The following is a 27,761-nucleotide window of genomic DNA, read 5'->3' as shown; positions in this document are numbered from 1 at the left end:
GTAAGGAATATATAAGAGCTTACCTCTGCCCGCCACCACCACCGTCTGAACTCTCCCAGCCGGCACTGGAACCGCCGCATCCTCCCCTGAGGAATTGCCCTCCGCCTCCGTGTCGAGCACCACCACCTCCGCGTTGGCCCCGCCACCAGATGTTCCACCTACAAAGTACATTTAAAAATGTTAGAATAAACCACTCACTAGTATTTGGTCTAGGAATGAAGACATGTGAAAACAATGTAATTTGTGACTGTGTACTCTAAAGTAAAAAAAAATGTCCCTTTTTCCAGGGAAGGGTGTTGTCTTGCTGCACTTTTTGGCACAACTGATGAAGGCTGGCTTTTTAACACGCACCATTTTTCTCCACACAGACAGAAGATGGACTTCTAACAACAAGATCAAGTTGAAACAAGGTGAGAGCTCGGCTCGACCACAAGAAATGTCTTCAATTAATCGTCAGCACTAACGACTTTTCCAGTCTCAGTTAAACGTTTAGATTTTTTATTATGACTTCATTTTAATAAATGTGCTTTTAAACTTAAATAGACTCTGTCTTTTTTGGTCCAGACTAGAGTGACTGAGCGAAAGGTTTTGCAATTTTTGCAAGCATGAGTCCGTGCCTCTGACACTTCTTGACTCTGACTCCGTACTCTTGAGCTACGTTGGATAATCATCATTGGGGATCAATCATGGATCAATTCGGGAGGTAAATGACTGTGCCACACTATGTAGTCACTCAGTAAGGACATTGGGGGTTCAAAGTCTGTTATCACAGAGGTATGTGAAAACTCTAACAGCGCCTATTATAATTGATAAGCAATGCACTATTTATTGTCCATAGTTGTTTCTGCAGAAGAATTGTCCCCTCAACAGTAGTGGTATGGATTGTCCTCCTATCCAAACCAAAAGGTAGTATCTTATTCTTTCTTGGTGGTCATTCACATTTTATAGTTGGGAATTTTCAAAGCAGATAGAACACTTCAAAAGACATTATGGACAATCCCAGAGGACTGCACTGCACTAAGTTGATAGAGCTATTGCTGACTAGAATGGGAGTTTCGCCAACCGTGCAATCTTAGTTAGCTACACAGACAGACTAATAAGAATAATCTAGTAATACCACAGGGAGTCAAAGTAGAGGCAGGATAAGAATTTAGATACAGTCTACAAGAAGATCAAAGACGATTTTGAAAAAATCAAATGAGGAACGCTAGGAAAAATAGGTACTAGTCTAAAATGAAAACTTACTGGGGCCAGCAAAGGAGCCCTCGCCTGCCTGATCCTGGCCCTGTTCAACAGCATCCGCCGCTTGCTGCTCCTGCGTCCCTTCGCCCCTGGGGGGAGCTGACGTACAACATGAAAGAAAGAACAGAAAACATGGATGATTGTTGCTTGTCAATGTCAACCAAATCAAACATTTCAAAACAACAATAACAAAATATTTCCGCGAAATTATATTGATTGAGGTTAGTTTTCATTGATTTGCGGACCTGCGACTTCGAAAGTCACGTAACTCACTAAACAAAGTACTGAAAGGTTCACCTAGGACTGGCAGGCAGCAGTCCGCAGGCAAGACGCAAAGTGACAGACAAACTCCATTGTGATTTCAGTCAGATCAGTGACAACACTAACAGTTGCCTGCTACATAACCAGTCATTTAAATAGTCAAACTATCAATCCACCGCCACTATTTTTCTTATTGTCAGGGGTACAAAGGAAGGGGCAGATTTAAGCCCCTTGCGGCTCTTTTGCTCCGTTCTTGCGTGAATTTTGTGACGCAGCAGCTAAACAAAAGAGGCGCCATGGTGCGGCGTATAATATTATAACAACGTGACGCATTTGGGAGATGCATCCCGTTATAAAGCCCTGCGCCATCAGGGGGCGTTCCGGCGCAAGGGAGGGCATTCCTGCGCTGGAACACATCCTAAAAGTGGCTGAGGGAAATCTACAAAATTTCAATCAGTCACCTTTAGGACAATGATGCGTCACACAAACCCTGCACCTGCTTGAAGCAGACGTACGGCTTGACCCAGCATTGGGGAGATAGGGTACCCCAGAGCATTGCTGGAGCTGCGCCATCGTTGCGACGCAACTCCAGCAGTAAAGCTTCGGTGACGTTTTGGGCCCATGGTGCGCCGCATTGCAAATACGGCGCACCATGTTTGGTGGTGGTAGCGGGCCGCACAATTACTGGCGCATCCCTGCTACTTTGCAGGGATGCGACGGTAATTGCAATTCTGCCCCTTAGGGGCATACTTACTTACTCGTTCTGGCGCATCTCCAGAGATGCGCCAGATCAAATGCGTCACGAAAAACTACCCTTGCGACACGGCAGATGCGCCTCATTTACAATGCGGCGCGCCCTGGCGCAAGGGTAGGCACTTGCGTGACGCATCTCGTCACGTAAGAGCGGCGCATCGCTGGAGTCACGTCGCCAACGCAATGCAACTCCAGTAATGCTCAGGGCCACCCAATACTTAACATGCTGTGTCAGTCCTTACGCCTGCTTCAAGCAGGCATAAGGAATTGAATGGACGTAGCAGCGTCGCAGAAGTGCCTGCGTTAAATCTTGTAGATTTCATGCAGGCACTTTTGCGAGGCGCACAGCCGCAGGACCGCCCACCCTGAATACTAGGAACGCATTGTGGCGCAGGCCCATGGCTTTATAACGTGACGCATCTCCCTAGATGCGTCACGCTGTAAATGACTCGCAGGGATGCGCCACGTTTACGCCGCTGTTGCGTCACGCAAGGCAACGTAAACGTGGCGCAAGGGGCTTGTAAATGTAATCTGCCCGCTAGTGTCTAGCATTACGCAGTTCTGTAAAGTACACTCATACATAATTGTTACTCAGGCCAATGAGACCACAAAATAGAAAACAAATAAGCATAGTAGCAACGCCACTAAGAAGGAGAGCAGTGCACCTGAAATGCACAGAAGATTTTGAAATATAATTTAACTACAATGTAATCGTCAGCGGCATTATTGGCTTGCTCCATGTAAAAAACAAATATTTGCAATACAACAACACAGAGCAGGAGAAAACATAGTAGTGAGTGATGAAATAGCTACTACTACTCACCAAGCCCGGGGATCTCCAAGCCGAGCTGGTCCAGCAGGTCGCGCTCCCAGTCCAGGACGTCCGTCCAGTGGTGAGTGACCTGGCTGTAGGTGCGCTGGACCCCGGAGAGTTGGGACATGGCCCAGCACACCTTCTCCCACCGCTTCCGGCGCTCCCGGATGTTGTAGCCGGCCGCGATCCTGCCGCCTCCCGCGATGGTCCTGGGCAGGTGGCGCTGGACGAAGTAGACCAGCGCGCCCACTTCCTCCAGGCTGAAGATCTCCCGTCGGGTCACCTGCTCCCCCCTCAATCGCCCGCATGCTGTCCTGGCACGAGGTCCAGGACTCCTCCTCCCCGCCACCGCTGCGTCCCTCAAGTTCCTGGGCAGCTTCACGGCGTCTGGCTTCACCATGGTCTGGGCAGGTAAGGTAGGAAGTAGAAAATTAAGAAGGAATAGGATAGGGAAGAAGAAAAGAAAAGAGTTTAAAAAGTAGTTTAAAAGTAAACAAAAATAGCAGAAAAGACAAAAATATACAGCTAGGAAAAGAGAGGGATAGATAAGAAGCAAAATCGTTTGAAAAAAAACAAACTGAAAACAAGCAAAGGATGGCAAAGATAGCAAGAGGATAAACACCATGCCCAGACACAGGAAATGAATGAAAAACAAGATGGCCGCCCGTTCACGAGCGCAAAAGTAAGTTCGCACGCAATTTTCCTCGCGATCTCGTGCGAACTTGTACTCGCAATGCGCTTACCTCGCGAGATTATACATAGCGGGTGGAAACGGAAATACGTCACGCAAACAAAATGGCCGCGCCCGTACTCGACCTTGGGGTAAATTTGCGTGTTGCGCTGCAAGCGGCTCGCGAATACTGCAAAAAAACTCGTGAAATAACACGCTGCAAAAAAAATATAAAGCTCATTCGCACGAATTGGCGGCTTCCGCGGTCGGTTTCGCACGACGCCGAGCCTCGCAAATAGCGCGAAATTACCGAAGAACGATTTTTGCAAAAGCAAAACAAATGAGCAGGTGCAAAAGGTCAATCTCATGATTTGTAACGATTCCCTGTTGTGCTTCCTGAGGGGGCCCTCCAGAATTCGGTTGCCTGCTTGCAACAATTGTGTGACCCTGCTATGACCTTAACTGTATGCCACAAAGGTCCTGACTCCTGATTTACAGCTAAGGGAGCAGACAAGCAGGTGCCAGGCTGGAACTTCAAATTCAGTGACACATTAATTAGCCCCTAATTCATTATTGTCAGTTGGGGCAGGGCAGGTGTTGTTAATAAACTAACCCCAAATTAATTCATGTCAGTTGAAGCAGGGCAGGTGTGCTTGCTTTTCCCTCCCATCTTCTACAGTGATGATTTATTTATTTATTTATTTTTAAAGTTTTATATAGCGCAGACAAGATCTTTGCAGATATCAGAGCGCTTTACAGAAACAGTAGGTAGGATAAGCAAGACTCTTACATCAATATGAGATTCCGTAGACAGTGAGTTGCAAGAATAGGGTATCAATCATACAAGAGTATACAGAGTAATAACAATCAAGAAACAATAATATGGAAGCAGTACAATGTCTAAAACGGATAAGATTATAGCACCCCAGAGGGTGAGTAAACACAATATTGACAGCAAAGCAGTAGACAGTAGTGGGTGCGTTGCAGGTTGTTGAGGCACTCAAGTCCTAGTGTACAAAGGTAAGTATTCAGACAGCCGATAATGAGGGAGCCAAATACTGTCATTGTTCCAGTATCAATAGTGTTCAGGTGTATTTAGCCATAAGGATGGCCTTCACCTCTTTCTTGAAGAGTATAGTGGACGGGATAAGCCTGATTTCTGGCGGGAGTGCATTCCAGATCCTAGGTGCCATTCCAGAGAAGGAGCGTTTGTATGTTTTTTCCTTCCGGAATCTCCGTGGTTTCAGGAGGAGAGTGTTTGTGCTTCTGTTGGATCTTGAGCCTCCTGATATGGTCAGCTTATGAGAGAGGTAGTTGGGTGCCTTGTGGTGTACGGCCGAGTGTGTCATACAGGCAATTTTCAACTGAATTCTGGCTTCAATAGGCAGCCAGTTCAGGGCTTTTAAGTCAGGGGATATATGTGAGTGTTTTCTTGAGCCAGTGATGAGTCTCACGGCCGCGTTCAGGGAGGCTCTTAGGGGAGCCGTTGTTGTCAGGGGGAGACCGCTGAGAGCCACAATTCCGTAGTCTATGCGAGGAATGACTAAGGCTTGTACCACAGTTTGGAAGTCCTTGGGTGGTAGGAAGGGTTTGAGTTTTCTCAACGTATTGATTTGGAAGTTGGCTCCTTTAGTTGCTATGCTAATATGCTGCTGCATGTCGAGATTGCAGTCCAGTGTGATGCCAAGGGATTTCGCTGAGTCCACGATGGTGGGTTGGACATTGAGAGCGGTTAGATGATTGAGCCAGGTTTGGGTGATGGCCTTTTTCGCAGGAGCAGAGATCAGAAGGAACTCAGTTTTCAGAGCATTTAGTTTGAGGTGATTGTCGGCCAGCCAAGCTTGGGTGTTTCTTAGTGTGGCATTCAACAGATTGATGTCTTCAGGGGATTGAAGCTTGAGGTATAGCTGAGTGTCATCGGCGTACATATGGAAATGTACCTTAGAAGATTGAAGCAAGGTGGTGAGTGGTTCCATGACGAGGTTGAACAATGTGGGGGATAGGGAGGAACCTTGCGGAACGCCCAGTGTTACTGGCACAGGCGAGGACAGTGCGTTGTTGATCTTGAACCTCTGAGAACGGTTGTGTAGAAAGGACGTGAACCATTTGAGAACCGTCCCGGATATGCCCATTCTGGTATTTAGGAGCTCCAGAAGGTTCTCGTGTTTGACCGTATCAAATGCTGAAGAAAGGTCAAGGAGGATGAGGAGGCAAGACTCATTGTGATCCAGGATTTGGAGGGCATCATCTATTATGTGTGTCATGGCCGTTTCCGTGCTATGCTTTGCTCTGAATCCGGATTGGTGAGAGTTGAGGAGGTCAAACTGCTCAATGTGTTTTGTCAGTTGGAGTTGTACCCTTTTTTCTCTTCAGTTTTGCTAGAGTGGTGATATTGGTGATAGGACGATAGTTGTTTGGGTCGGCCGGGTCAGCTGTGGGTTTCTTGAGTATAGGCGTGACTTGCCCAATCTTGAGGGAGTCTGGGATGAGCCCTTGTTGCAGGGAACAGTTGATGATTTTAGTCCAGAGTGGGAGGAACAGGGGGGTGAGGACTTTAACAGCATTGGCAGGTAGGGGATCTGTGTGATGATTGGCGGGTTTCAAGGTGACCAGCAGCTTGTGAATTGATTCTTCGGAGTAGGTGTCGAAGGACGTCCATGAAGCGTTGTTTTTAGCATGAGTGTTAGTTATGCATATGGAGCCGGCGAATCGACTTACATCCTTGATGAGATCGCTTCTTATAGTGTCGTTCTTTTGCTTGAAGAAAGCAGAGAAGTCTTCGCAACTTGGGATAGCCTTTGTTAAGTTGTTGGGTTGTGGAGGTTGCGTTTTGGTTTGGGTTTTGACTAACTCGAACAGTTTTTTTGGTCGGTTTTTAGCTTGATCCAGCTGTTGGCTAAAGAATATTGATTTCGAGCGTTTGATTTTTCTGAAGTAGGCGTTTCTCTTACTCTTAAGCGTTCTAAGGTTCAGTGCTGAGGGGTCCGATCTCCACGCGCGCTCAGCTAAGCGCATCACACGTCTGTCTTCATTGAGTCTGCCATCGTACCATGGGTTCGAGTTCTTGGTGGAGACTCTCTTCAATTGCAAGGGTGCGGCTTCATTGATTATTGTAGACATGGAGTCTAGGTAGGGGTTGGTCAATGAATGCACATCAGAGTCGTCCGTCGGGGGAAGAAGGAGACTGCCAGTGTGGGCAGGCAAGGACTTTGGGTTAAGGTTCTTCAGGTCCCTCTTCCAAATCTTGGTTTTGGTAGGTTGCGCCGGGTTAAGTTTGACTTTTTCGTTGATGAAGAAGGTGATGATGTGGTGGTCTGACCAGTCACATGGTTCGATTGCGACTAGTTGGGTAGAGTCTTCTTTGGCGATGATAAGGTCAATGATAGAGCCTTTTTCATGTGTCGGACCGTTGCAGATTTGGGTGAGGTCAAGTGCGTCGAGGAAAGTCTTATGGCTCTTCACCACAGTGTCTTTCTGGTCATTCCAGTGGAGGTTGAAGTCTCCCAGGTAAATTTGATTGAGCTGTCGACCGGCGTTGGTGGATATCGTGTCCATTAGTTGTTGTAAGAAGATGAAGTTATCACCGGGTGGGTGGTAAATAACATGAAGGGAGCACACAGGTTTGCCCTCACTAGAAATCTCAAGGCAGATGAGTTCGCAGGAGGAGAGAGAGGGGGAGGGGCCTTCAGTGACAGCTAGGTTGCTCCTGTAGATGCATGCGATGCCCCCGCCCGTCTTGCCATTCCTGTCGAGTCTAATAATGCGATAGTTGGGGGGGACTAGTATGTCCATTATAGGTGTGGATGTTTCAGTTAACCACGTTTCAGTCAGAATGGCTAGATCAATGCCCCTTGATAAGATGAGCTCCGCGACGCCAGAGGAGTGTCTCCGGGCCGATCTGCAGTTGAGCAGGATACACTTTAGTCTAGGGGTGAGGAGGGTGGGAGAATGTTCTAAGGAGAGGGGGATATTTTTGAGATTACAAGGGACAGAACTTCTGTCGCTCAGTGTGGGTGGCCTGAGGGGATTTGTGGGAATCGTGGGTATGGGGAGGTGTGTTGTGGGAGCGCGTTTTGTGGGACCTGGGCCATAGGAAGAGAGTAGATTGTGTAAGTCTCGGCCCGATAGGGTGTTTAGGGTGCGACGGGGACGGCCGGAGGCCTTGCGATCAGGGATAGAGAGCCAGCGCGGGGAGAGCAAGGTGGAACGGTTTGAGGGGCGAATGGAGTCCTTGTTGGGCGGGGAAGAGTAGGGTAGTGGGTGCCTGGGGTGTGTGAGAAGAAGTTCCTTGATGGTGTGGAGCTCTTCCTTGACTTGTAGGAGGGTGGAGATGATCGTGTCCAGTGTTGGATTGGGGATGGAATTGGAAGTGAGAGCAGTGGGTGAGTGTTTGAGTCGGGTAATGGGGTGGGAACTGGATCGGATGTGACGTGATGTGCGCGCGATGGAGCAGAGCTCTGCGGTCCGAGTAGGTGGGGTAGCGTTCGAAGGATGAGAGAGTTTGTGAACAGGGGGCGGGGATGAGGACAGGGGGCGGTTGATAGCGTGCGTGATGGCGCTTGTGGTAGGCGGTGTGGGTGAGTTGAGGGATGAATGTAGACTGGAGGGGGAAGGAGTGACAATAGGGGGGTGGGGGCTAAGAATGGGAGGGGATAAAGGATAAGGGGTTATGTTGAGGGAGGTGGCGTGTTCCGTGAGTCTGGCCGATGGGGTGGGGTAGTGGGGAGTGAGAGTGGGGGGGGAGAGAGGGTGAGGGTTGGTCATGTCGCGGGACGCGGGAGGTATGCTTAAGGTGGTGGAGGTGGGTTCTGCGCGACTTGTGTGAGGAGAGGGGTGGGGAATAAGGAGGGTGGGGGTATTGGTGATGTGTGAAGGGGGATGATAATCGCCAGTGCATGAGGGGTGTGGGGAAGTGAGATCGGATGGGTGATCGATTACAGCAGCATCTGCGAAGTTCGCAGAGGTTGTGTGGTGGGGGGTGAGGCGGGTGGGGATAGCCGGAGTGAGCAAAGGGGGGTGATCTTCGCTAGTGCATGGAGGAAATTGGGGGATATGAACGGGTGGTATGCAATGGGAAGTATGATCAGGAGGGTGACTGATTACCGCGGATTGGGGAGGGGAGAGCTGTGAGATGTTCCTCAGCTGTGATGGGGTGCGGCTGGTGTATATGGAGGAGAGGTCTATGTCTGTGATTGAGAGGTGTGGGGCAGCTACAATAGGTCGGTGGGTGATTAAGGTGCAGGGGGTAGAGGGGGAGAGATCTATGTCTGTGCTTAAGGAGTGTGGGGTAGCTACAGAAGGTGGGTGGGTTATTAAGGTGCTGGGGGTAGCGGAGAGGTGCATGCCGTTTTGGGGCTGAGCTATGTTAGCTGGGTTGTGATTGGAGGCTGTGCGTTTGGGGATGAGAGGACTGGGGGTGCTGTGAGTGGGGGTCCGTGAATTGGAGAGGTGCTGTTTGAAGGTGGGGAACATGTTGTCTAGTAGTTCCAGGTTCCTGTCTGTGGATTGAATTAGGACAATCCCGTTATTGTAGATAGTGATGGTGGTTCTGCCTGGGAAGAGTTGAGATGGTGTGATGGAGAGTGTTGAGCAATGAGCGGATTTCCTGGTAGAGGAGACGGTGAGTAAGGTGCAGAACACTTTTCTCCATTGGACTCTTCGTGTGGTGTGGAAGATGATGTCAATATTCATGGATCCATTCACCGATGAGAAATAGGTGTCGACAAAGGGGGTTTCAGGATGGGTCCTAAGGAAGTTATGTTTAAAGCGCTAAGCGGCTTTTTTGTTGGGTAATGGTGGGTAGATGATTTTATATGTGTGTTTGCCGATGAGATCCATGTTGGGTATAGGTAGGCGTAGGAGGGTGTACAATAATAACAGGAGCAAAAGACAAGTGCAAACAAAAAATTACATGTAACGATAGTGACAATGGTGAGCAGACTGAGTATATGAGGTAGCAGTCAGAATCAAAAGTGACATTAGTGACATTAGTGAGCAATCAAAATATATGAGGTATCAATCGGTACGTCCCAAGAGAAAGTGAACTGGGTGCAGGTTACACAAGTGTATAAAATACAAGTAAAAATATAATAGTGATATGCGAGGTAGCATTTACATTAGTGCGCAATCAGAGTACATGAGGTAGCAGTTGGTGCGTCACAAAGAGAAAGTGAATTGGGTGCAGGTTATAGGTGTACAAGATACAAGTAAAAATATAATATAGATAAAACCTTGTCTAAACATTAACAAAGGCAAAATCATTGTCTCTAACACAAGAGGTAGTGGATACACATAGGTATGAACCCAAATAAAGAGGTAGCAGCCTGTGTGTTACATGGGAAAGTGAACAGAGTGCCAGCTACAAAAATGTCTAACAGACCGGTAAAGGTATAATACTGCAAAAATGTCAAAAAGACAGGTAGAGGTATAATACTGCAGGAGAGAACAGGCATTATGTTACTAGTGAACATAATACAAATAGAAAGATAGTATTGCCATACAAGAAGGTAGACACTCTATCCAGAAAATGGTGTAAACACATGGGTGTAAACCCCGGCTAGCCCCCCCCGAGAGAGAGACTAGGCAAAGATGGCCGCCCCATATGAGGAGAAGAGACAGTAGTCCTCTTTTTATTTTTGTGGCTTTGTGAGCAGGGAGGGCAGTTTCGTTTTCAAGCTAGCCCAGTTCCTGAGTTGCTGTGAGGGAGTCTTATCTTGCAGGGGCCTCGTGGGCATCTGAAGGCACAGGAGGTGATTTATTGCCTTTCTTTTTAGCACCCCGCCATTTTGAACAAAGGGTTTTGTAAAAGTACAGCGATGGTCAAAAGAAGTACCTTTTTTGTCGAGAAGCCTGTCAGTTAGTGGGGGGGGGGGACGCGTCCACTGCCGCCCGTGAATCTCCGCGGGGTTTGCAGGTTTCCTGGTGCATTAAACAGCGACCCCGAGCCCTTCCACTGCCCTCAAGACTGTGGGAATCCTCTGATGTGGGGCGGGGGGTAATTGTGACCTGTAGGAACGGGAGACCTGCTCCCAAGGTCCCGGTGGCAGCCGGTGGGGGGGGGGGGATCGCAGGGGGTCACAAACGCAGAGGAGGAATCCCCGCTCTTGCCTGCAGGGCGCTCTGAGCCTTAGTGCTGCAGCCCCTTCCGTCACACCTGACGGCGCTGTTACTCCAGTTACTTTTAAGGCCAATCCAGTTACTCTGTATAATAATCCAGTTACTCGTGTTTGATTATGTGCGCAGAGATGGGTGCTTTTTGGGGATAAATCCAGAATAGGGATCCCGAGCACTGGGAGCTCCGGACAGGGGCTCCTACCGGGCGGCCATCTTGGAGTAACAGAGGGTGGCATTGATGTAACAGAGGGTGGCATGGGTCAAAGAGAGGGTGGCAGTGGTGAAACAGAGGGTGCTGGGAGGCTGTGATGATGAACCAGACGTAGAAACAACATAGTCGCGACTGTTGCGAGCCGATAAGTAAGTTCGCAATTGCGAACTACTACCAAATCCTTGCGAACTGGCAGAAACACTTGCGAACACAAAAAAAAAAATCCGCAAATTTGCAGGAATTCGCGGATTTTGCGCATTGCGAGTTCGCAAATCCGCAAAATTCGCGAACGCGAAATTCGCAAAATTCGCCCATACTTAGTAAAAACCCTTTCTTGTGAGATTTCAATTACAGTTAGAGTCTGAGTGTAGAGGTTCTCTCCACTTTCCTTAAGACGCAACAATTCCTTGTGCAATATAGAAGATTGGACTTGCTTAGCTTGGAAGTCCACTAGATGGCGCTGTTTCTCCCTTTAGTTTCATCTGAAAACTCCTTCCTTAACGCAAATAAAGTTCCTGTTTACTTCCCACAGTTCCTTTTCCTGTCAGGTGACAGGAATTACTGGAGTATATTGAGCTCACTCCTCTTTACTCCTCGGGCTATTGTCCCCGATGTTTGTTTCAGCGTTCTAGATCGCCTTAATCTTCATCAGATATACTTAATGACCACATCCCTGCATTCTGCGTGGCGTTCTATACGAACTCCTGTCAGGCACACTGTTACTCCTGGACCTCCCAAAGCTTTTCTCCAGACCCACCGCAGTCTCTTGTCGAATCAGGCGGTGACAACCATCAGCTGCTCTTCTCCCTCGCAAGCGCACCTCCGCTTCCAACTTCCTCAGTCTCGCGCCTCACTGCGGCTTCACTGTTTCACCTGGATTCTTCCGCCACAATCACCAAGCCAGCGCTGACACTTCTCTGCGGCTTCCTATTCTTGCTCAATATCACTCGTCAGCTCTCGGCATGCCAGTCACACCATCAGAACGAAGGCACCTCACTCACCGTGAAGTACGAGCTTTGTCTGCCTCCTGTGCTTTTCTTCACTCATTATTCGTGGTGCTCACACAGCATTCTCTTAATCAGTTTGCAGTCCTTGTACAGCACTAATCTCTTGTCCAGAACCGTTCCCCCGCCGAGATGATGACACCATCACTCCACACTCCTCACCCGGTGAGTGTCATACAGATTTTTCCGTGAATTCTTACGCTGTAACCTTCAATCTTCTTTGCTTGCCCTTTTTTCTTTTAACGTGTTGGGTCAGTCTTTTTATTCCGATTTTCCCTTATGTCCTCATCGCCAGTGTAGTGTGAGCCAAAAGATGAGAGGCGCAGGCGATGGATTAGTCAGGAGGATTTATTTAAGTTCAGTAAAATATATCAGACCCAAGCCACAGCTGACTGGCACCAAAACACGCTCTCTCGCCGTTCCCCGGTGCTCGCCTTAGAACGCTGTCCGTGGAGACGTTCTAAGTGATGTCACCACGGCGAGTTCCATGGTGACAATAGGGGCAGGGGTGACACATGCGGTTATCTTCCTCGTATGATGGAAGATACCACAACTACCTCATATTTGTCCCCAATACGTTGTAGGGAGGTGGCACCCATCGATGCTGACAACTGATTGAGTCAAGCATTGAAAGTACGCACATTGTGGCTGTCCTTGAATGACTATGATACAACAATTTGTGTGTCATCCACATAGTAGAAAAGAGTCCTATGTTTGCAAATATATCTATCAAAGGCCTGACATAGAAATTGAAAAGCAGTAGACTTAGAGTTTACCCCTGGGGCACGCCTGAGCTGAGCGGGAATGATTCTGATAGGTGCCGATTGGTATGAACCTGAATGTTGCAATCCTGCAATAAAAGATCTAAACCGTGCAAGGGCAATATCCTGTATTCCCATGCCTTCTAATCTTTGCAAGAGGATACTCTGATTCACTGTGTCAAATGCTGCACTGAAATCTAAAAGAATAATTACAGCAGCTCCACCATTGTCCTATTGGTATTGCAAAATGTCTGTGAAACCGAGAAGGGATGATTCCTTGCTATGATCTGAAGAGAACCTAGATTTTGAGGGATGAAGAAGACTACTCCATTCTGTTAGTTCAGTAAGCTGTTGATTCAGGTTTCTCTAACACCTTACAGAAGGTAGGTAGAAGGGGGATAGGCTTATAGTTGGACTAATTAAGAGGGTCCAGATCAAGTCTTTTATCCAAGAATCATTAGATCCTAAGGATACTTCAGTGGAGAATCCAGAGCTCACAATTTAACTGAGAGTATAAGGATCTGTGGCAGAAGTGGAAGTGAAGAAGAAATCTGCAGCTCCTGACAAATATGTACAAATGAGAAATTCTGAGCTCAGAACATCATAAGGAATGGCTCATCTTTGCAAGATCTCCATCACCTATGATGTTGGATGATTGTCTTGAGTAGTCCCGATAGAGGCATTCAAGGTGAAGGATCCTTGAGCTTAAGCTGGTACACTTAGACATGTTTCAGTTTGCCAACATAACCAACCAATCATTTAGACAACACATCAGAGAGCTACTGTTATGGCAAATGGCAGGGTTACAAAGTATTTTGGCCTGATAAAGACCCTTCACACTAAGGAATCCCCACTCATCCAAGTACCAGCCTAGATGAATTTGAACCACTCTCATGCTAGCCTAAATGCTAAATACTAAAAGCACAGTGATTATAGAAGTTAGGAGGCAACAAGTGCTCTTTCCACAATAGCTACATTAATATGGTTAACTTATGCTAGTTTTTATTTTACTGTTTGCTGATAATGAGATACTGATGGCTCCTACTGAGTATGGTCTATATATATAAATTGCTATTAGAATTTCACAAAATATTGATGAAGACAAAAAAGCTCCCAATTAATTCAACCAAAAGTAAGGTGATGATGACAGTTATCAATGAAATTCAAATATAGACTTTCAGTTTGAACTAAGATATTTGTAACTTTTCTCTTCCTTTAATTATTTTAATATGATTAGTATCTTCTGGATCCAGGCTTCTTTTGCTGAAAAAGAGAGATTACTAAGACTTGATCATTGGGTAGCATTCTGAAATGTAAGCAGTATTTTGGAAGTCACCCCATTTTTAGCACCCTGTCTGTTCATCTAGCTAAGCGAGTTGCTACTACTTTTAACTGAATAAAATTATGGATTTCAAGAGGAAGACGTGCTTTATTAAAGTGGAGAATAGTTTCCTGGGAGCATTATTCCAGTTATCTCAACTATCTCAAATATTACCTTTAAAAATTGACCTTTCTATGAACATTATTGGATATTTAGCTGGTCTCAAGGTTCTCTTGTTTTGCCCAAATGTGTGGGCGAACCCTTTAGCTGGAATCCATAATTTATAACTGCCCTGATTTTACTGCTCAGTTGTGCTATTGCCTCTTATGGTTTAAATGTGTTGAGTGCCAGATCTTGACTTGAGCCATATGTAGGTCACTTGAGAACACATAGTCAGCAATCATATACAAAATTGAAAGTAACATAGTGGGTGTTATACAATCGTCTAGTCAGATAGCCTGTTCATTTTATTTGTCCCAGACCTACTGTCTCATTTGTCAATATCATGGGTACACAAATGTGCGAGTCCAGCTGTGAGGGAAAACAGAGAATCAAACTGCCCCAACAACTGGCGAAAGTCCCTCTGCTGCTCTGGAATCAGGGTAGGAGAGAGATTGACACCTAGCACTGACCCATCAGCTTCTTGGAAGATAGGAGGTTGGTAGAGGTTCACTTTCCTCTTCCACCCCATCATCTGTCAGTAGGAGCATAATTACTTCCGACCTCTGAAAATGGGATTTGAGGCAATTGACATAGAGTACCATTGAGGGAATTCTGGGGGTTTGAGCTCCACCAAGAAGGTCCCGTTTTCTCCATGGCACTGTAGTCAAGCTAGCCAGGCTGATGAGGGGTGAAACTCTGAAACCGGTCCCTGTATGCTTGTTTCCGTCCAGGGAAGACCTGGCCTGACAATTTGGACTGGACTGTTCCATTGGGGTGCAGGGAGAAGACTAATTTGCATATGGCTGGATTCAAACTAAAATGGCATGGGGAGCAAAAAAAGACGAATTTAGGCCTAGATCTATATACTGAGGTGAATGTTTAACATTGTTCAACATTCTGATGATCAACTATTCGTTTTGCAATTGGTTCTCTGAGTGGGTCCTGTGCTCTCCATGCCACTGAAATCAAGTGGGCTTGGCTGATGAGGGATGAAATCCTGAAACTGGTGCCAGGATGCTTGTTTCCAGTCCAGGGAGAACCTACCTGGCAGTTCAGGCTGGACTGTTCCCATGGGGAGCAGGGTCAAGACTGACTTGAATATGGCTGGGTTCAAACAGAAATGGCATTGGGAGCAAAAAACACAATGGATTTAATCACAGATCTCTGCACTAGGGTGAATGTTTGGCATTGTTCAACATTCTGTACATCAATTGTTCTTTTTGAATTTGTCACTATATAGGTCATTCTCCCAACAGATCAGGTGATCTCCAGAGGTGTCACACTAGCTGACTAGGCCTCAGCTTGCAGGTTCAAGCCCTCTAGAGTTGAACACTCCTCACTGGTGCCTCCATCAAATTGCAATCCAGCAAGCTCAGGCAGGTCTCTCAGGGATGCAATATCCTCCCATGTAGGCTCAAGGGCAGCCTCCTCAGGTGCCACCTTCAACCTGGACCGCTGGTGATTCAGTGGCTAGTTTCCCATGCCCCCCTGTTCTTCCTCTTTTTGGCAGCTGCCTGGGATATTTTTCCAAGCTCCAGTTCTCCTTGTCTCCCCTCTCGGAATGCCATTGACCTTGTGATCAGGCACACCCACTCAGGCAACCCTGACATCTGCAAGTGTAACCTAAGGTCCACTACTGTAGTTGACAGTATGCTGTAGGTCATTCCCCAGCAGACAATCAACAAGCATGGCAGGACTCACAGCTACTGCCAGAGAACTAAACTCACCCCTCTACTCAAATTGATCCAGAGCCACTGGGTGCCCTTAAGGCTGTCTGCTCCAAATCCTGGTGGAATGTGTTGGGGATTACCTGCTCTGTGGTCACCAGATGACACCTTATAGTTGTAATGCTGGCTTCCTCAGAGCCTGCATCATCTGCTCATTGATGGTGACCCACTGCTTATACTTGGAATATTAGCAGGGATGCAGGCTTTGAACACCATCTCTGTGTCACTCAGGCACACTAGGGTAACCTTGGCTCCCTTCCACACAGCAACTTGGGCAATCCTCCCCCAAAGTGCTACACTGGGCAACATTTGGATCTACCCTCTTGGAACACTGGGCACCCCCTTTCACATGCCCAGACTTGTAATTCTATAAAACGTGGGCACATACTCTATCTCTATTCTATCACAGAGGTAAACGTACTAGAGCGCAATTTATAGTGGCACACATAAGTTAGACAAAATAATTGGCTAGATCAGGACTTAACCAGAAAAGCGCTGATCACTTCCTCCCTGTTCTCATAGAAATTCACTGGTTCCCATTGGCCCAATGATTAATGTTCAAACTACTCAGCATGACTTTCAGAGCACAGGATAGATTTTCAGACTAATTATCCACAAGGTGTAAAATCAATCTGGGGAGAGTAGTTGGCCGAACGGGTAGGGCGGTCGACCTTGAATCCTGGGAGCCAGTTCGAGTCTCGGCAATGCTGCTGAACATCCTGTAATTCTGGGCAAATCACTTAATCTCCCCGTGCCTAACAAAAATGAATGTGTCCTCATGTAATGCAACTGGTGCTATGTAAAGCGCTCTGATACCCGATACCGGGTAAAGTTCGCGCTATATAACACTCCGTAAAAAAAAAACCTACATTCCCAATCTCAATCTGAGTTCAGCCAAAAAAAGTCTTCTTGCATCAATTAGAATTACATTACTTGAAAGGGAACAAAACATCACAGTAACAGGTGCCCATTTATCAAACTCTCAAAGCCTCTGCATGAGAAACCAACCAGTCATACTTTAAAATAAGTTAGCAAACAAGCCTGCTTTAGATTTCTGCCACCGGCTTATCGCCTTCCTCCAACAGATGTAAGGCCCCAAAAAGAACACTGCTCTCTACTGTGAAGCACAGTCCTAATTACATACCAGAATGTCCTCCTCACCTGTTGCTTGATTGACAACTGATGACTCAATCTGTATATTGATTTATGAAGTCAATAAAAGATGCACCTGAATTTATATTTCTTAGTTTCTGGATTGTGTTGCTTTCTTTAATTTAAATCAATCCATGTGATCAATGGCTTAGGCATGTGTCATGCCTATTAATACGAGATTGACTTTATCAGTGGTTCCTAACCTTCTGACTTCTGCGGACTCTCACTCAATTATTACATGAATCCGGGAACCCCCATTGAATCATTATTGGAATCCAAGGACACTCACTGAGTCATCATTAGAGCATGAGGACCCTGACCGAAGCAATTTTGATGATTTAAATCACAATCAATATAACAAATACGAAACAAGCATTCATCAAACATATTTTATTTTATTCACAAACAAATCTAAAATAATCAAATATATATATATTTTTTAAACAGATTTTATTAATCAAATGACACATATAACGCAGGGCTCTGTACCCCAGAGACCTCCTCACAATCAATAGACAACATCATGACTTTGACTCTTTTAAGGAAAAGAAATGAACCAAGGATATAGAAGTGCAATGCAGATGAAAAAACCTTTTTAGAAACGCCCCACCAGCTACCCCCCACACCCTCCAGTTGCACTAACAATCTCTTAAGCACATTTAGAACAGGGCCACACCCTCCGTCCCCACCCACCTATATATACAATCAAGTACCATTTGCACCCATGGGGTAAGATCAAACTGGGAGGGGGCATCCCCCTCTGCAATCGGCTCCATCATCAGCCCTCGAGAGCCTGCCCACCTCTTCCAAATTTTAGGGAGTTCTAATCCCATACAAAAGTTCAGGCCCCTCTTCCATATGGACACCAATGGTTGTGCTGGCTCCTTCCAAGCCCTAGCGAAATCCCTCTTTGCCAATGTAAATCCCAACATCATAAGATGGCGTTTATAAAGGTTACCCCAGATCACTTCCATGACGTGTACTAATACCAACTTCGGTGACTGGGGTAGGTCCCACCCTAACACCTCTGAAAAGACAGGATATCACACCTGTCCATAACTGCGCCAGGTAAGGGCAATGCCAGACCGTGTGTATCAGGGTCCCCTCTTCCTGTTCACATCTAAGGCATATCAGAGAAGCCACTATGTCCACCCTCCATAATCGGACCCTTGTAATGTAGACCCTGTGGAGATATTTGAATTGGATAAGACGTAGATATACCGCTATGGCTGACCCTCGTGGGGAGGCCAGAGCCTCCATCCAGTCCTCCTCATCCAAGGAACCCAGGTCCTCCTCCCAAGTCTTTCTAAGGTTTTGTATGGTGGGGGACCTGTGTATCACTGATGTCTGGTAGATCTTGGAAATTTTGTGGTCCTGAAGATCCCCCATAAATATCTTGGCTTCCACCGGGCTGAATTTGGCAAGTGTCTCCAGACTCACCAGACTAGGAGAAAGGGCGTGGCGAAATTGGAGGTATTTATAGAATTGGGACTTAGGCATCTGAAAGTCGCTCTCCAGGTCTTGGAAAGTCTTCAAGGTGGTCCCCTTCATGACATCTCCAAGGGTAGAGAGATGCCGATGTTATCCCAACCCCGAAACCCTGGAAATGCAGCTATCTGTGGCAGGCGACCGTTGTTCCACAGGGGATCTCCCAGGTTAGCTTATTCCACCACCCTATCTGCCGCAATGCCTGCTGGCAGATCCGGAAAACCACCAGAGTCACTGACGGCAGAGCCCTGCGTGCAGGTGCAGAATATAGGACCATATGGAGAGAGAGATCTCCCATGAGGCACTGCTCCACGGCATAGGCTGGGTCGTCCCGACTCCCATATCACCACTCATTTAGGATAAGTAGCTGTGAGGCCACTTAATAGGACATGAAATCTGAGGTCGCCAAGCCTCCGCAATACATGGATAGGAAACATGTCCGCAAAGCGACTCTCACCGCACCTCCTGCCCACAAGTACTGCCCAGGGCCGAATTTACTTGTTGAAACCACCGGAGGGGATTGGGTAGGGATAATTCTGCAAGTGATACAGTAAGCGAGGGAGCGCGACCATCTTAAATATGGCTGATCGATCATAGATTGACAGCGGCATGCACGACAGGACTTTCAAATCCTCCCGAACACGTTCCCAGCCACCTGAGCGCAGCGTATATTGTGTTGGGCCGCCCACTGGGGCGTAAACCCGGATTGATCTGGGTGGACAAGCATAGTGATATAAGCCTGCAGGTGGATAGCTAACGCCTTGGCCAAAATGTTGGCTTCTACATTGAGGAGTGAGATGGAGCGATAGGAGGCATGCCTATCCGGCGGTCTGCCTTGTTTATAGAATACCACAACTTCAGCATGCCTCCAGTCCCGTGGAAGGCAACCCCGCTCCTGCAACTCCTTCACCACCCTAAGATAGTGGGGTCCTAACTGCAAAAATAACTTCTTAAAAAACTTGCAGGGGATCCAGTTGGGCCCAATGCTTTGCCCGAATTCAGGTCACCGGGGACTGCGCCCAATTCCTTTTCCGTAAGCAGAATATCCAGCTCCACGCTCACATCATCAGATAGAGCCAGAGGGGGAAGGCCATCTAAAAACCTTGCAATCTCGTCCTCACGAAGACATTATTTGGGGGCATACAGGTCTGTGAAATATGTGGAAAAGCTTTTGGCTATCTCTAGGGAATCCGTAAGGGGCAGTCCATCCGGGCCCACTATCCCAGGAAGGGGCTGAGTGTGTAACAAACCTGACAAAGTCTATGCAGCATCTTACTGGATTTATCTCCCCATTGATATATTCGGCTGCGAGTGGCCAACCAGGCGACACGAGCCTCATCCATAAGAAGGGCAGCATAATTCTGTTGCGCCTGTAATAGCTGCTGCCTTATATGATATCCCTCCCCACTCCGCCTACAATGTTCAAGATCACCAATGTTTGTCTCCGCTTATAGCAGAGCCTCCCTCTGAGTCTTACGAGCTGTCGCACAATAGGAAATGTCTACAACCCGCAAGGTAGCTTCATCGCCTCTCACAGAGGTTCAGCTTCCGTAACCGACCCCACATTAAGCATCAAGTATTGATCCAGAGCACTCTCAAGGCACTCCCTATAATCTGTCTTCTGTAAATTCCACATCGAGAGACGCCAGCGGAAGGGCTGTCCCGCCCACCCCATTCGCAGAACGGGAATAATCGGCGAGTGATCTGATAGGCCTTTTGGGAGGATATCCGCCTCCATCACCTGGGCTGGTAACGCACGCAGGACAAACAGATAATCAATACGAGAGAAGGAGTTGTCTACAGCAGAAAGGTAAGTGTAGCCCTGGGTCAGGCAATGCATCCAGTGCCAGGGATCCACCCAATCAAGCCCCAACACCAGTGCCGAGAGTTTCATCTTCTGGTGGACCAACGTGCCCTCCCCGGGACTCCAGCGATCCAAGGCCACATCCAGGACATCATTTCAATCCCCCTCTATTATAATTAGGCCATCGGGCATATCCGCCCATATGGCCATGAGCCACTCAACCAATACCCAGGACAATGGAGGGTGGGGCATAGACACATCCCAACACCACTGGCTCCTCCCTGATTGTGCCCAGCAGGAACATATAGCGCCCCGAGTATTAACCCACATCTTAATGTGTGTATAAAGGACAGGGCGATGGATCAAGATCGCCAACCCCTTGACCCCCGTATAAAGCCAGCATGAAACACCTGAGGAAAACCATATCTCTGGAAGCAAAGCGCCTCCGAGCCCATAAGATATGTTTCTTTTATCATAAGGATATCGACTTGGGCCCTCTTAGCGTACTGAAGAATTTCCCCCGCTTGATCTTATCCAGGGCACCTCTAACATTCCAGCTTACTAGCCTGAGGGTCTCGAGGGAAACCCGGGCCATCTCAGGTAAACCCGCCATGGACAACCCTGAAGAAGAGTGGAGGTGCAGAAAAAGGTAAGTGGTGTGTGCCCAGTGATCTAGTAGTGTAGCAATGCAAAACAACAACATAAACCAAACCAAATGCACCCCAACAAGCACCCCACCCTACACTTCAAGAACGATGAAGCATCTGTTGCGGCAGGTGAAGCCTGCAGACCCCAACAAGGAGTCCCGGCACACCTCAGCCAATGTATCCCCAATGTACAGCCCATAGTCGGTGGGCAGCCCCTCTGCTGGAAGCCCAACAGAGAAGCCGGCCTTCACATGAACTCCTCCGATCCTGTCAACAGTATCTGTGTCTTCAGGGGCCTACAATTCTCCTCCAGCTCAGGAGTCTGAGGAGGCCTGCCAGCCCGCGCAGAGACACTGCAGGTGCGAGACCGGCAATGGGATCTCGATCGCCTATGATCTTTAGGGTTCAATAAAGACTGCTTACGAGCAGCGTCACTGGATGAAGAGTCAGAGCCTCGCCTAGGCAGTGAGTGAGGACACAGTCGCACTGTCTCATCTGTCCATTGAAACACCTCCTTCGGTGTGCCAAAGAAGAGGGTCCAGTACACAACCCACAGCCAGGCTGGATACAGCAGGACATATGGAAGCTTGAGATCCCGAAGTCATGCCTTAGCCTCCAGGAAGGACTGTCTCCGTTGTTGGACCAGCCTCGTGTAGTCAGGGAAGATCAAAATACGTGAGTTTTCAAAAAGCTGTGGTTCTTTGGCACTGGCTTGTTCAAGGATAACATCCCGGTGTGATAGGTCAGCAGCCTTGCGATGACTGGCCTCGGGCGGGCTACAGGCGCTGGTTTTTCCAGGAGGGCTGGATGAGCCAGCTCTATTACAAAGCAGCGAGACAGGGAATCCGGGGGGAGCCAACCCTCTAGCCATTGAGTAAGGAACCGCTCCATGTCTCCCCACTCACAACCCTCTGGAAAGCCCACAAAGCGAAGGTTATTGTACTGGGCCCGGCACTCCTCATCCTCCACACGTGCCGCCGTGGTCCGCTGGGTCGTTTCAAGGGTGGCTACCTTTCTCTGTAGGACTGTAACTTCATCCTCCGCCCCCAAATCCACGTTTCGGTCTCTGTAATGCAGGCCACTGCATTCTGTAGGTCCTGGCGGAGGAGCATAATGTCCGAACCAACCGGCTCAATCTTGGCATCCAGGGCATCAGAAGACTGTGTGATCGCGGCCATGAGCACAGCATTGTCTGGCATCTCCAGGACCGCTCCTTGACCTCCCACCAGCATCGCCGCGGTGGTCCCAGGGACCATGAATATGTCCAGTGTACTCTGCTTAGCTGAACCCCCCCCGGTTTATCGTGTGTTATTGTGTCCACGGAGGCCTCCTGCCGCACGACCACACCGCGCCAGCCTGGCCAGCAGCGGCTCTCCTGGACCTCTGGACCATCGACATAGAAACAAGAGAGGACTCGGCGGGGAGGGCCCAAACACTGCAGATCCAGAAACACTGCAACCCGATATGGCCACTGAACATGGGCTCTCCACAGACATCAAGGAGGGGCCCTTTAAAGAATGCACCCAACAGCACTAAGGAAGGGCGATGGCCAACTCAAACAGGAGAAAAAAGGGGGTATGCACCTCGCAGGCCACTCTACCTTCACCTCAGGTTGTGCTAATGGTCCGAGCCAATCACAAGGGCCAAGTTCAGGTGGGCCCTCCATTCCCCCTCCAGGCTCCGAAATATGCATTCCCCGTTGCTCCACTGGACTCCGGGGAAAACCAAGAGGCACAGAGGCACTACCGCAGTGGCACCACGTAGTTACTTTACCGCCCGCACAACCCGAAATGGCCACCGGTGCGAGGGCACAGCGGCACCAGGAGAAATCCCCCCAACTTGCAGCCCCCCAGCAGCGTTAGGGCGTAGGCTCAGCCTGATGCGGGGCAGTCCCAGAGCTGGAGCCTGCAGATCACTATCAGTGCTCACCGCGGCTCGATAAAAATGCCGGGCGTGTACGCTCAATTTCTCCGCGGCCCGCCTCAGGCCACCGACAGCTCCGCTGCCATCCCAGAGCATGTAGGGGGGCCCCACCTCACACCACCGACACCTAGAGGCCACCTTCCACTCCCAAACCCCTCACTGTGCAGTCGTCCGTTGCGGGCGGCCCTTCCGGCCCAGTCGATGCTCCAGAGCCTCACGATTGCTCCACACCGCACACCAGCCACCGCCACCAAAAATGGCGTCTCTCTGGTTCCTCCGGGCCGCGCCCCAGTCTGTCTCAGCCGCAGCTTCTCCCTGCAGGATAGAAGGCCGAAAGAAGGATCACTTTCATCCCCAAATGCACCCCTGCTGGGACGCGATTAATTTGTCCCAAACGAAGTCGGAGGGAAGGATAAATCAAGGATAATTGTGCAGGCCGGACGGAGCTCGCCTAGCACTTGTCCATCATCTTAGCTGCTAGGCCACTCCCTCCCCAAATTTTTATTTTTATTTGGTGCCTTTTATAATGTGTTTGAAGTCACTCATCACCCATACTATAGTGTTAGCGCTTGCACTGCTCCTACAAACCAATCCGAGGATCAACTTAATTTTTAGCTTCCAATTTCAAAATCCTTAACATTTGCTGAACCTTTAAAATGTTCAATTTTCATCTGTAGTTCTTTATTTATATGCGCTGTGCTAATCTGTTAATTTTATTTAATTTTCTAAGCAGTTGTAGATCCCCTGAGTAGATGCCATGATGGTCCTTCAGGGGTCTGGGACCACAGAATAAGAACCTCTGGATCATATCATTCACCAATGCCCAAATACGTAAATGTGGGACAGGAAGAGAGAAGAGGCAGCTTTAATGGGTGAGTGTGCCTCGAATTAAGGTTCTACTAGCATGCCCTGAGAGAGCAGTCTCTGTGTGAAATGCGGACTACTTTCAGTCTGCAACCTAAGGATAATGGACACCATGACAAGCCCATGCCTTCTCCATATGGTTGCCATGGTACTTTATTTCATTTTCCCTGTATATAACAGAACTTCAATACATTGGGACTCCTCGGCAGCCACGGGATCTAACATAGAACAGGTGTACGACTGCGCGCCAGGTGTTAAGGTAATGCAATCTCAGAAAATATGAGCTGTATTTTTTATTACAAAAACAATAAAACATTTTAAAGGACGTGCTTATTTGAAAATTTGCACACAAAGGAGAGAGCCTTAACTATAAAACACACATTTATCTCAAAGCACATGTTCACGATGACTGCTATTTTCAAACAGATAATTAAAAACAGCAGACTGTATGTCAAATCTAAACATTAAAACTATCGGACAAGTTCTCGGGAAATATTTTTGCACATGAGTTAGAACATAACATTTTCAACATATATGATCACCTAATATTGTGATCAGAGTCAAAATTACTAGAATCATTGTGCAAAAAAAAAACCAGACTATCGAAGATTTAGGAATTGTGTTTCACTAATTACAAAACATTTCACTTTCTCAACCAAAAACAAATCCCCAAATGAAATCTTCAGCAAAATCCAATGAGATAAGAATTTACAATTCTTCAAACCGCTAAACGATGTAAATTGCTTTGTAATATGAAGAATTATGTAGGAAGGCTGCATGGCTAAGGTGAAACGGTCTAAATAAAAGTGTCCTAACATAATAGCAAGAGGTAGATTCAAGATGGTCTGTTATTGGGCCAAGATTCATCCTTCCTCAACATGACAAACGGGGGAAGTGCAGTCTTAAAGTTCATTTAAAGTAAGAATTACACCATTGCACCTGCCAGTAAAACAAAGATTCTCTTGATTCCACCTAGTCGCGGCTCCTTCTAAACATTGATTATGCCTTTGTTGATGCTGCACGTTTGCTTGTTTCCAAGATTTTCCTTTCTAAAGAAGTCATGAAAGTAACCAGCATGCACTGAACTGATTTGTGGACCAGAGTATGCAGCAGTGACCATGAATTAACCAATACAAGCCTGAAAAATACAAAATGTGTAAATCACTCAATTGGTTACGGGCTTGAGTAGAGCACCTCCAGATTACTCATCAATCTGGATAAGGCAGAATCACATTAATCCACAAGGGCAAGTTAGGTGGCTAGCTGAGAGAGTTATAACTTCAAGATCAACTTTTTTCCAGGGAACAGGAATTTTGTCACAGACTGCCTTTCTCGGTTACTGAGAAAGGGAAGTGTAATGGAGAGTGGTAGTTGTATGGATGAGGATAGTACGGATGAACCTATCCTGACTGTGACCTGCACTTGCATCTCCAGGGAGGAGTGGATTGAGTGTTCACAAAATGATGCAATCCTTTCTTCTTTAAGGGACAAGATTGTTCATGGGTGGCCGGCTAAAACCTTATAGTTTACATGAGGATATCTGCAGTTATTGGGAGGTGAGACACGAATTGTATAATTAAAAGAACATGATTATGAGAGGTGAGAAGATTATTTCTCTGGGAGATCTCTGGGAGAGAATTGTGGACCTGGCACATGAAGGGCATTTCAGGCGCATTATTACCAAATCCAAGATCAGGGCTACATACCGGTTCCCTGGTATGGACATTCTCGTGGAGGACAGGTTCAAGGATTGCCTGACATGCTCCATGGGAGAGAAAAGCAAGTATATAAGGAAGGCCCCCGGTGGAAGTACCATCTAAACCATGGGAAAAATTAGGAATAGACATCATGGGTCCTCTCAATGGTGCAAAGGAGTCTGGCAAGTTCATTATTGTTTTAGTGGTTTACTATTCCCACTGAATTGTTGTTAGAGTGGTCAATCATATTACTACGTGTGACATGATTGATTTCTGGTCAGGCACTTTCATAATTGAAGGTATACCCAGTTCCCTTATCATAGATAATGAGGTTCAATTCACCTCTGTTGTGAATGATTTTATAAGAACTTATCTATTGTACACCTTGAAACTGCTCTATACTCTCCTAAAGCAAACGGGCTGGTGGAGAGAGTGAACCGTATGTTAAAGGAGTGTATTCAATCAGCTCAAATCTCCGGGGTATCGGTAGATCTTGCAAAAATCTAGAAGGGGTAATGGACCCAGTATTTTGCCAAACCTGTTTGTCAATGAAGAAGTTTGTTATGGACCAAATTCAACATCTAGTTTAGTACTAGCTGAAAAATGAAACTGGAAACTCGTATCTTCCCTTGGTTTCTACAAAATGTATTTGAGGTCATTAATGAGCATGGTAAAGAAACTTTTGTGAGGCACAGCCAACACATGTTTCACTACCTGTAGCCCATAGTCTGGGGCTTTCTTAATGTGTTGGGTCGACAAGGTGAGAGAATGCCAAAGGTTTTCACACTTCTAATGAGAGATCAGTTGCATTCTATTATCAAAAAAGTGTGGTTCGCGTAGGTCGGCTAGTTACAAATGAGGATAGCGGTTAATTAATGTAAGATTCAAAGGGTGTCCTTGTCCATCTCTATCGGCACTAACGCCGATAGACATGTGTGGTGCTCCCTTTTCAGAGTTAAAACCTTGTGCTTAAACACTAGTGTCTACCTTCAAGGAGCAGCCTGAATGCTCACATAGTCCACGTTGTCTTCAAGCTCCGGGGTGGCACAGCAATTATGTTTTCCAGTGAATGTCTTCTACAATAATTGAGAACAGTTTTATGTATTGTGTAGGATTTTTATATATACCCCTTCATTCTTCTGTTAAGAAAAAAATGTATAGGAAGGAGATGCGTTGTAATCTCTATTCTACTCATATTTGTTCAAGTATAACTTTCCTTATACGCTTATGCCCTCTTTATACTTGCGTTGTTTATTGCTATTTACCCTTGGTCTCCCCCATGTACCCCTTCCCCAAGCCTTTGGACTCCTTCTTTGATCTGGTCCTGTGGGCTGACAGTTTAACAGTCACTGCAGGTTGAGGTTGTGCTTGATGAACTGAATAAAGATTCTCTCCATTATATTTTGCCTCTTTGAACTTTTTAACAGTGGATGTGACCACTATTTACAAAAGATGGGTGCAGAACCTGTGAGTGGTTTTTGTACACTAACTGGTTTGAGATTTGGCCTAAGCTTTATATCCAAACTGAAGTACCGATTAGTCACAATGCAAAACCACTATTTAAATTCATTCTATTTACAGGGAGTGTCAAAAGCCCCTTCCTCCTTTATATGAATAAGGTAGAAGTCGCTTTTGTGACTCTCTGTGAATGGTTGACAAGCATGGATGAATGAGGTAGGAGTCTTTCTGTGACTCCCTGTGAAATGGCTGAAAAAATGGATGGGGGCCTGTAAAGGATCCAAACCAAAAAGGAGAAGCGTAGAGGTACTGATAGAATCACCCTCCAAAGTAAGTTTTTATAACCACAGAGATTCTATCAAAAAAAGTGAATGAGTGATGTTTTTATAATTTTTACCATTTACAACAGGGTGCTAGGCTCTCTCTTACACATGGAAAGATGGGAGCACAATGTGCTTGTTAAAATACCCCTCACACTCTAAAAAACCAAGTAGAGTCATGCTTCATCATAGGGGTCTTCCCGCCCCTATAACGGGACGGGGCGTGCTACGACCAGACGAAATACGCGGGAGCACTAAGATGTGACAGAGGCTATGTGTGGGTGTATAGGAATCAGTGAAGGTGTAGGGACCTAACAATAGTGAGTGTGCAAAAAGTGAAAAAAATGAAAAAGATTTAAAAATTCCCTG

Source organism: Lissotriton vulgaris, chromosome 3_1 (assembly GCF_964263255.1).
Source record: "Lissotriton vulgaris chromosome 3_1, aLisVul1.2, whole genome shotgun sequence".
NCBI lineage: Eukaryota > Metazoa > Chordata > Amphibia > Caudata > Salamandridae > Lissotriton > Lissotriton vulgaris.
This window is presented reverse-complemented; position numbering follows the sequence as displayed.